The sequence below is a fragment of the Buteo buteo genome, chromosome 10 (genome assembly GCF_964188355.1).
Source record: "Buteo buteo chromosome 10, bButBut1.hap1.1, whole genome shotgun sequence".
Classification (NCBI taxonomy): Eukaryota; Metazoa; Chordata; class Aves; order Accipitriformes; family Accipitridae; genus Buteo; species Buteo buteo.
The window spans coordinates 3664656-3675741 of NC_134180.1; positions in this window are offsets into that span (position 1 = coordinate 3664656).

Consider the following 11086-nt stretch of genomic DNA (forward strand, 5'->3'; position numbering starts at 1 on the left):
TGAACCATCTCTAAGCTCTGTTCAACTCTGAGAGCTGTAGTGGTTGTGGGAGAGGTGGAGGCTGTCGCTGCCTGGCTCTTCCTCTCTCAGACCTTTGCCCAGGCTCAGACTCCGATGGAGCCAGGGCTCCAGGCACACCCCATGTCCCTTTTGGGTGCTGTTCGGGGGTCGGGTGGACCTCTGGGCATCTCAGATCTGCTGCTTTGCTTGGCAGAGCCTCACTGGGATGGGGTGGGAGTGGGAGCCTGGCTGCTCACCAGGCTTTTGAAACCGCTTTCCCCACGTCTTGTGGGTCATGACAAGCATCCTCTATAGCATGTGGGAAGGTGTGTCTGTGGGCAGGATCCTGCCCGAGGAGGAACCCGTTTCCCCTTTGCCCTGGGACATCCCTCATCCCCAAACCCCAACTGCTGTGCGCTAAAGGGACAGTGGAGAGATTTCACTTGCTGCATCTCAGAAGGAGTTATAGCTTAATTTTTTTATTTTTTTTTTAGCTCTTGGGATAATTAATTATCTTGGGACTTTTTTTTTTTTTTTTTTTTAGTAATTACAAGTAGCAATCTCCTGGGAGGCACAGATAGTTTGGATAGAAAGGCAGTGCTCAGCCTGCACATAGCAGGAGGAGGATTTTAAATTATTTTTAAATACTTCTCATGAGTGAGCAGATTTACAGTGGGCTGTAAATATTTTGCAGCACTGAGTTATAGTAGCACCGCACAGGCCTGGGCTTGCTGGCAGCCACCACAACGGCACTGCTGTAAAGGCACTGGTGTGTGGAGAGATCTTGGTGGTGCTTATAAATCTCTCTCAAAAAAGATAATGAGTCAAATTGGTACAGGGAGAGGACCCGGGATGGGGGGATCTGTACCCATGGGCTGCATCTCGGGGCTCAGCTTCTCCAGCATGGGGCTCTCTAAGATGGGGCTGGGGTTGAGACGGAGCCAAGTTAGCAGTGGTGGGGCAGGATCTCCGAAAGCATAGTCCAACCTCCTGCTTGGAGCAGCCTGGTGCAGTTTTGGAGATGCCAAAGGATGGATGTGGGACCTGGAATTGGTTAATCCTGGGGCTTCAGGATCACCGTGGTACGCTTTATCTGCCCAATGCCTTGCAGGCCTCATCTGTTGAATGAAGTCGCTGGCACTACAGTAACCCTCCTCTTTCTGCTTTCTCCTGCAAGAACCAATGCAAAGCCAAAAATACGTACACGTAAGTGTCACCGTCCCTGGTTTCCTTCAGCAGTCACACGTGGGCTGTGCATGGCATCAGGGGTGCAGGGTCTGAGCCAGGCAGGGAGGGAATGGTCACTGCAGAAAACTGACTGCTAAAAGAGTGGAAATACCTGGAAAGCATCGCATCTTCCTGCTGAGGGGCTAGAAATGAGGCTAGGGGTGGTTCGGGAGGAAGGCTGGTACCCTGTGCCAGCACAGCGATTAGGGCATCCCTGTAATTGCTTTGAAGCACCAAAGGTCCCTCTGCTCATTAAATAGGAGCATGAGGGTCGTGGTGAGACCCAGGCACGTGCTCCTGATGCCACAGCAATCTGACCCTGCACGTGGGAAGAAGCCCTCGTTAACCACAGGTTCGGTGTTTGGCTTCTAATATTTCCCTTATTCTTTTGCACAGAGGTGTTTTGAAAACTTTTCTGCTTGATAAAGAGATTTGAGATCATCACGATACCACTGTAAATCTTTTAAGTCAATACCACATTACCCACTTTCATAATTTCACCACCACATTGATTCTATATATTGAAAAAAGCGATTTATGTCTTTTCCTGGATCACCTACTGCAGAGAAGCTGTCATTACTGCTGTTTCTCGCAACAAGACTCTTCCCTCAGCCCCAAATTTTCTTGTCCCTCCTCCAGCACTAGAGTCCCATTTCACAGGTCTCGTTGCACTACGACTGTGCAGAGGTTTAGATAATTGCTATTTTTCTTGGCTATGCTCTGCAAACATCTTTAATCACTTGCAGTAGTATCTTTTGCCAAGTACCACACGCGTGTTTGTGAAGCCTGGTTTAATTCTGCTTTAAATGTTAAATACCATTTGCTGTGTAGCTGGTTACTCGCTGTACTCTGTCAATATGAAAATGTGCAGCTTGCTTGACGAGCGCTTTTCAAGTCGGAGATATATCGGTAGCTGGCTGAAACTGCGTGTCCTCAGCTGCTATTTCTGTAGATGTGTTCAGCAGTCTGTGTTGGTGGGAAGGCGGCGGTGATGGAGTCCTGGGAGAGAGATTTAGTGGTGAACTCCTTGTGCCAGCACGTGAGACGGTCGCAAGGATGCTCTTCAACCCTCCTTCCCGGGGAGAGCAGCCTGAACCCACGTCATCCCGACCATCGTGCTGAAAAGGCCAGGAGAAGCAGGTCCTTGTCACAAAAAGTGTCACATCCCCAGCTGGCCACAGCCAAAACCTCCCTAGGTCTTTGCAGGGCTCCCTGAGACCGACCGCCCTGGCACGGGACAGCGCTTGGAGGTGTCCTCGGCTCCCTGGAGCGATCGCAGCTCGTGGCGACGGGAGGCTGGAGCCAGTTTTTGTGGTCTTGAATGGTCCGGGACGATGGGGCTGTGGTCACTAGGACGCGTTGGGGTGTGCTTTAAACACGTGCCCTCCACCTCGGCTCTAGCTCCGGGGCTGCAGAGCCCGGCTGCTGCCTGAGCACAGGGCTTGACTGCGGGACCCTGGCCCAGCAGGGACAAGGCAGATAAAGAAACAATTTTGGCCGGTGTTCCCCGTTCCTCAAGCAGGGATGGGTTTGCAGCCGGGTCAATGCTGACCCGCTGGTGCCGAGGGGCAGGCTTGTCCTGCGGCACGGCGAGCTGAGCCTCTCATCTGCTTGGAGCTGCTGGCTTTGTAAAGGGCAACAACTTCTTTTCCTCGCTGAGGAGAAGCAGCTGGCAGGAGAAGATGCTCGGCAGTAGGACACGGCTGCCGGCAGCGGGGTCGGTGTGTCACCAGAAGCACATGAGATCTAGTGTCGTCCAGCCCGCAAGGATATTGGAGTGAACGAGGGTGAATTAACCCAACTCTCTGGTGTTTGGGGACAATGCCGTCCTTGTCACACGCCTCGAGCCTGTTCTGGTTCCTGGCAGCCCTTCGGAGCTGTCGCTGCTTGGCTCGGCGCAGGGGGTTATTTAATGCGTGTCTCTCTATTAACAGGGTGTCAGATCAGGGCAATAGGAATTACAGCCTCGCAGGCTAAGCCTGCTGTATCTGGGGGCTCAGTTCTGCTCCACTGAGCCTGTTCCCAATTACCTGGACGTGATCTGCGCTGTAAGATGCCAGCAGATGTGTTCTCGCCCTGTTCCCCTCCGCCTTCTGCGGAGGCACCGCACGTCAGCTCCTTCCCGTGCCGCGGAGCTGGGGAAGAGGTGGCTGGAGATGCTGGGGGGGCTTTGAGCAGGCTGTGGGACAGGGGAGCAGGGTCTGCCCGGGACAAGAGCTGGCGAGCTTGGACCAGGGACCTAGTGGGAGGCCTGGGTGTATCTACCCTGTCCTTGATGGAAACCCCCAGGCAGGAGGGCTTGGATTGCTGCCGGTGCTGAGGATGGTGGTGGTGTTTAAGCAGTGTCCAGCCCTCACTAGAGACACATCTGAGGGGGCCATGCATCCTCTCTGGCCCTGAGCAGCACCTTTCTCCATCCTGGATGCTGGCTGAGGATGCTCAGCCAGCCCCTCTCAGAGAGGGAAGTCGTCTCTCGCCTGCTGAGCTCCTTGCTCATGTTCTCTGTCTGAAAAAGCTGGGTTGGGAGCAGCTGTAACATTGCAGGGGGCTCGAAGCTGGTGGAGCAGCTTGCTGTGACCCCAGCAGGGCTCTTGGCGGGGGGAGCAGAGAGAATGTTGCATTTTGGGGGCCAGGAATATCCTTGGGGGGAGGGATGCAGAGAGTTGTTAGAGCCCATGGTGCCATCAGCTCTCGGAGGAACACGGCTGAACCTCTCTGCCAGCCTCAGCAGGGGCTGGATTTGCCCTCCGTGAGGGCAGTGCCACAGCATGGCAGAAAGAATAGACTGGAGAGGACTTTGAGAACGCAAAGCCCGAACTGGGAAGCAGAAGAGGGACAGAAGGAGCTGTGGGTGCCAGCCTGAGGGGATGGGGTGGACTGCTCGGTATGGAGCAGGGTGCTGGCAGTGCTGCTGAGAGCGCCTGGCTCCCCAAGCCTGGCATAGCCCCATCCAGCTGCCAAGATCTGCTGCGGAGAAAAGACCTCCCCTCCTTCCATGCCCTGCTGCATGGCCCCAAGACAGTGCGGGCCCACCAGTCTGGCACCAGTTGTTTGGGGACACCAGTTGTTTGGGGACAATAACCATCCTTCCCCCCAAGAGCTGGCAGTCGAAGATACCGCAGCTCTGCATCCTGAACCCCGGGGGACTGTTTGCTCATGTGAATTTGCATTTCATTAATATTGAATAAAGGATAATTTGCTGTAATTAGGGCCTGAACCCTGCCAAAGTGGAGGGGTTTTGGGCTAAGCCAATTAACAGCGGCACGTTGTGTGTTTAATGAGCTTGGGGAGGCTGTGTGCTGCAGGGCACAAGGCAGCACTGAGGTTACTGGGGGGGAGGGGGGGACAGCAATTACCCTGGGTGACAAAGCACTACCCAGTTACTCCTCAGGTACAAACAGGCTCTTGCATTTATCCTGAGTGATTCTGTAGAGCCTGGGCAGGAGTAAGGGGGAACGAGTCTGCAACAGACTGAGCGTGCAAGAGCCCGACGGGCTGGGATGAGGACCCCTACCCCAGCAAAGAGCCCCATCCCCAGTTTGGGGAGTCCTAGTCACCCCCCCAGCAGGGCTTAAGCCCAGGATTAGCAGGGAGGATACAGATGAACCTGCAAACCTGCGGCTGCAAACTCCCACTCCCCATCCCTGAGCAGGGACATGGGGGGACGTGGTGCTGTTCCATCGCTCCATCAGCTGCAGCTGGCAGCATCCTGCAGTGGGGGGGGATGTAGAGCTGCATGCACCAGGCACAGGCTCTGATTGGTATTTTTTTTCTCCCCAGGATTTGCCAAAACTCTCAAAAGATGGCTCATTATTTTCAGGAAATTAAATAACTTTTATGGGTAGAGGCTCTATTTAGAAATCATAAAGAAACAAACAAATAAAAATGTGTCACTACAGCTGTTTGGGATTAGCTTTTCATATAAAACTTTGATGGAAGTGGCAACATTTGTTACAGGCATTTGCAGTGGAAAATTTCAGTCTTTTGTGGAAACACTCCCCACTTCCCTGCATGGAAGTATTTGACCCAATACAGGAAATGTGTTGGCGTTTTCTTGAGAAATGTTCTCATTTGGATATTCCCGTGAAAACTGAACCATTTCAAGGCAAATAGGAATGTCAGGAGATGACATTGGTTTGGTTAGACCCTGCATTTTCTGTTCTTCCCTAAAAATTCGCTTGGCACAATCAGTTTTCTGGGGTGGATGCAGGTCCTCCTGGCCAGGCTGGGATGTCCCCACATCACCCATGGTCCCTGAAGGTTTGGGCTGCTCAGGCAGCGGGTGCTGCTCGAGTTAAGCCATATACAAAGCAAAGCGAGATGCTTTCCTCTGACCCAGGCCGTGTCGGGGAGGAGGACAGGCTGGGGCTGATGCAGGTCCCACACGATGTTCTCTCCTTGGGAGGGAGATGATGGAGTGAGACCACATCCCACATTCCCTCTGCCCCTGCTCAGAAACACCGTCGGCCTCTTTGTGATGAGACTTTTTGCTCCCCAGCATTGCTGGTGGCCACCAATGTGTGGAAGGAGCTGGCCACCATCTAATTAGCTTGGGCAGGTTGATTTGTGAGACTTCTAGAAGCAATTGATTTGCTCATTGGGAGACGGCTGGGATTGAAGCAAAATGCTCCTTGCGGTAAGTTCTCTGCTGCTTTTTTCCCAAAAGCAAGCTCTCCGGGCAGCTCACCCTCCTGGCTGTGCCCCCACGGAGGTGGGTGAGCACCCACCACCACCAAAGCCCTGGGCTGGAGAGGAGACCAGGCCTGCCAGGTCTCACTGGGGACCCCAGCTGGCACCAAACCCACCCTTCCCTTGGTAGGGGTCTGCCAGGCTATGACCCCAACCCCTCTCTGGGGCATGCAGCGATAGGGAAAGGCTGGGAAAGGGCTTCTCCTTCTCAAGGCTGTGTTGGAAAGTATCAGTGACATGGCTGGAGTTGCCGGTGGGGGGATTCAGCAGTCCCTCATTCCCCTCTGTTGCCCATCTTCCATTGCTTCTGCTGGCTTGTGGTCCCGTAACCAGGCGTGGGGTTGTGGTAGGCAGTAAGGGCACGCAGGGTTTGGGTGGCAACACGAAAGCTTGTGATGCTTGTCCCTCCAGCAGAGTCGTGGCTTCGCTCCCTGTCGAACTCTGGCCAGAGACGTGCAGGGCAGATCAACAGGGGAGGCTGATTCTGGAGGAGCAGGCTTGGTGTCTTTCCTAGCTTGGCCAGAGCACAGAGCCCTGGCTGCTCTTCCATTTTCTTCCCCGATACGGTCTCCCTATGGCTGCCTCTGAGCACGGTGAGAGCTGCTCTGAAATCTTGCCTCCAGACAGGGCATGAGCTTTGTGTCCGTTCCCAGGCAGAAGACTCAGGCAGTTTGCTATCACGCTATTGATCCAGCCGTAAGCTGGCCCTGGGAGGTTAAACTTGACTTATTCCTGTTTTTTCTCATGACAGCAGGGTAATCGAGAGACCCTCTGATAGCAAGGAGGTGGGAAGAAGGTGACAGTCATCCAAAGCACCTTGACTCCTAGGTGCTCTACAGCCTGTGGTGGGTTTGTTCCTCCATCCAGCTCCGCATTGCTCCAGCACGGCAGGCAGCTCCCTGCACCGTGCACGGCGCTGTGCGTGGCAAACGCAGCGAGGACCGAGCTGGGAGCGATGGTTTGCATCCCCTGCACCGTCGGGCTGTCAGCGTGCGACTCCTCCGAGATGAATGGAATTGCTTTAGCTCATCTCGGCGGTGTCAGAGTGATAAACACATCCCTTCGTGGCCTCTGACAGATCCAACCCCATGAGGCATGCCTGAGGACCCGGCAGGATGGAGAGGAGGGTGTTGGGTTCATTGGGAAGCTGCCATCGTTTGGAGTAACTGGTGCTGATGAAGGTGGGCTTTGTGAGGGCCGTACTCAGAAATAAGCCAAACTACAGAGGTGGGATCTCCTGGGGGTGTGATTCCCCCACGGGGTCTCTGCGTGAGCAGGAGAGCTGGAGGAGTTGCACAGACACAGCAAAGCGTCGCAGTCACTTTGGACACGGGATGCCCTTTCTGCCTGGCACTGGGTTGCCAGAAATCAGGTCAACATTCAGGGACTTGGGGGCCTGGCCCCAAAATTCAGGTGTGAGATTTGGTGAATGTGATCTGACTTCCATTTCAGATGCTGGGCGCTTTCATCTGCCTCCAGAAGTCCTCGCTGTCAGGTATCAACCTCGATACAGGTACAGCCTTCCATTCTTGACGGCTTTCTCTTTGGAGAAGATACGAGCTTCAGGATGAAAACTTCCTTAAGAAATGAGTTCAATGTTATTTTTTTTAACGTATGGAAGAATCAAACCCAAATTGGTTACTCACAAGCCATTCCCACAAGATTTTGCTCTTTGGCCCTGGGCTATGAGGTTCTGCTATGAATATTCATAGCTCATGCCGTTCCTCCTGCTGTTGTAACTCTGTGATTACCGTTGTTATAAATAAATCTCTCATTTGCTGAAAGCACTGGCTTGTGCAGGATCCAGGTCTGCCCAGGGTAGCTCTGGGGTTGTGCTGCCTGGATGCTAGCTCACATCTCTGGACCAGATCAGGGATGCTCCTGCCCTGTGGGATGGATGTGAACACCTTGGCTCAGATCTTGTTCATGAGAAGCTTATAAATCCGAAAGAAAATGGAATGACTGTTTCATTGAGGTGACTTATCTCAGTCCTTGCCCCCTCCTGGCCCTCAAATCTGGTGTTGTTGACTGATTTCCAGTATTTAGCCTGATCTATCCTGAAGCTGACGCACAATGCTGCAGGGTTCTGGACACTGGGGAGCTCGTACCACATGCTGCTTGATGGGACAGTCAGCCACGAGCTCCTCAGATAACTCCTCTGGCTTTCCTTGTGCGTCACCTGAAACTGAAAAATATTTTCCTTGGTCATCTCCAGACTCTAATCTTTCTTCATTTATCTTTGCCAGCTAATTCTTAGCCTGCCTGCAGTGGCTCCTGCACTGTGTATTCAGATCAGACACAGTCATGATTCACTGTAATAGCTCCTAAATACTCATTTAAGCCAGTTAAGTGACCATGACTGTAATAAACAACCTCTCGTGCTGTTTCTGCTTTGGCTTGCTACAGATCCAGCCATGCCTTGAGCCTTGCAAGGTGCTACCGCCACCCTGATGTGTGGGAGCATTTGGTGGGCTGGCTGCCGTGGAAGGGGGGGTTTGCCCTGACTCTGACCTGAGCTAAGCCTGTTCCCCACTGGGCTCCTGGCTGTACAGGTGGGACAGCAAGCCCTGCACCACCCTAGGACAGTGGAGTACACGAGCCTTCCCGTGGGATGAAAAGTCCCTTCCACCTGCTCCTCAGCCTGTCCCGCACCAAAAGATGATGTTGCTGCAGCACAAGCAGAGCAAGGGCAGGCAGCAAGCTCAGACCTTTTCTGTCTGGCTCCTGTTCTCCCTTCTTGGCGTTGTCACCCCTTCCAGATCCTCTCTCTATGGTCATAATCAACCTTTTCCAACTTCTGCAGATGACAGGAGACACTTCTGCTCTCCAAGAAAAAGAGGCCAAGCAGTGGAGCCTCTCTGCAGCCAAGTCAAACCCAAGCCCTTTGGGCTTGTCCTTTGCCTTTTCAGAGAGGAAGATGGAGGAAGAGGATCCATTGCTGAAGACAGTCACTAAATGAGAGTCATTTCTGTGCTGCCAAGGCTCATTTGAGGGCTGACCAGGGCTCTGCTTTTTCTGTTTGCCCTGAGATGCTCTTCACACCCTACATCCCAAAGGTTTCTCTCTCCACGCAGTGTTTGATGGTAGGTAGCTCATGGGCACTTCTCCTCACATGCTGCTCTGCAGCTCCTCTGCAAAGGCTGCCATGGCAGCTGATCCAGCTTTACTCCATCCCCCAGAGATTTCTTTGTTCCTCCTGGACAGCTCTGGAGATAATAAGTTCCTGGCCTTTGCAATGAATCTCGGTGCTTGGGACAGATTTATACCATTTGACCTTTCATAATTTCCTCAGTTCTTTGTTTTCAGCAGCACTCTGACGTCCATCTGCACCTTTGATGGGTTTCCATCCTTCACGCCATATATTAAGGTAAAAATCACATTTGAGATGAACAGTCACAGTTTGCCCTGTAAATTACAGATTTTCCATGACCAAATCAATTGAAGATGATGGCGGTGGCTGTCCTTTGCTGGAACATGGCTGGGTTTCCTTCTAGATATTTCCACTGACTGAGATGTTGCGCCAAGTTTCATGAGTCATGGAGGTCAGTGCAGCTCCAATGACTTGAGAACTTACTCAGTGGTGTGATCTCTCCTGGTGAAGCTCAGCCTGCTCTTCTCTTGGATATTATAGCTTTATTTTGCTTCAAGGAATGTTCCAGAGAAGACTGTATGTCCCTGACAAGAGCCCAGAACTCCCTGCTTTCACGGTTTGATGACATGATTCTTCTTGCTGTTGACGGGATGTTTCAGGGAGGGGTGGGGGGGGAGAAGCTCTTGCCATCACTGATCTCATTGTTTCCAAAATGCTGACTTTTTACCTTCCCACGTGACTTCCCCAAACCCATCGTTTGTTGTTTGCCTTGGGGTCAACGTGATATTCCAGCTCCTTCAGTCCTCTGCAACCACAAACCCTTATCTGCCAGCTTGGGGTCTATCACCCTGGGGCACTTATGGGTCCCTTCCAACCTGAGATATTCTATCATTCTATGACACTGTGGGGCTGTTACTGGGACCATGTGCCAAGCATCTTCTGGGGAATCACTTTTTCACAGAAGGCTTCTCCAAGTACTGATGTCAACCCTGAGCTACCTGTAAAGACAAAGTGGCTTTGGGACATCTAGTCTGTTAGAAGAGCCCTGAGTTATAAAGCTGTTCTCTGGCTGGGGGGGGACAAAAGGTCCAGTTGGATGATGGGGAGACCTTGGTGACCAGATGCCAGCTACCGCACCAAGGCCAGCACCAGCCATAGTCCAGCAAGACTTGCTCTAGATCTGTTTCTCTTCTGCGATTGCTTAGAAAGTTTAATTAAAAAAAAAAAAAAAGGTGTGTCCAAAACTGTTGACAGTGCAGTTGGGACAAAGAACAAACAACTCAGATAGCTACATTGGTGACTTGAGTGGGTTATTTACATCCCAGTCAGCCATGTAGGATGTTATTTAATATACATCAGCATGAGACGGGCTAGGGACAGGAGGGATGCACTAAAATCAGTTATCGTGTCCTGGCTCACACTGTGCTTGTCTTGGGAGTGGGGAGGTGTCTCCCAGGGTTGCTGTGGGCTGGGCAGGGTGCTCCAGTTCCTCACTAGTAGCCCCCATGGGACCCCTGGTGGGTCAGGCCAAGTCTACCTGCAATGGTCCTTCTTTAGGCTGTGCGGGGTGTCTCAGAGCTCATTACTGGGACTCTGTTTAGCTCAACTGCTCCTGACCCATCATAGTCCAGCCAAGGAAATGTTAAGGTGTTGGGTGTCCAGGAATGATACCATGGCTACTTTAGTGCCAAGGCATCATGGAGGGGAGATGATGGGAGTCAGGGAACTGGAAGGTGACTCTGGGGGGCCAAGTCCTCTTCCCAGAGCAGCCCTTTGTGCCAATTCCTCCAACCCCCGACACTTGCGTCCGTGGGTGAGTGTGGAGGTAACTGGCTCCAGCCAGTGGTGCTCTGAATTCAACCTCCTTCACACTATAAAATGTATTCTGGACTGCAGAACTGCTTGCCATGTGAGTGCTTTGGTGCCAGGGCCATTGCGCTAAAGGGTCGGTTCACGGGGACAGCATCGCCTGTGCCTGGGGACTCTTGCTGGCTTTGGCAGAGATGCTCAGGGTCATGGAGCAGAGCAGAAGGAGACCTGGGCATCTCTCTGCCCACCTCTGGGGCTCACCAGCGGTTA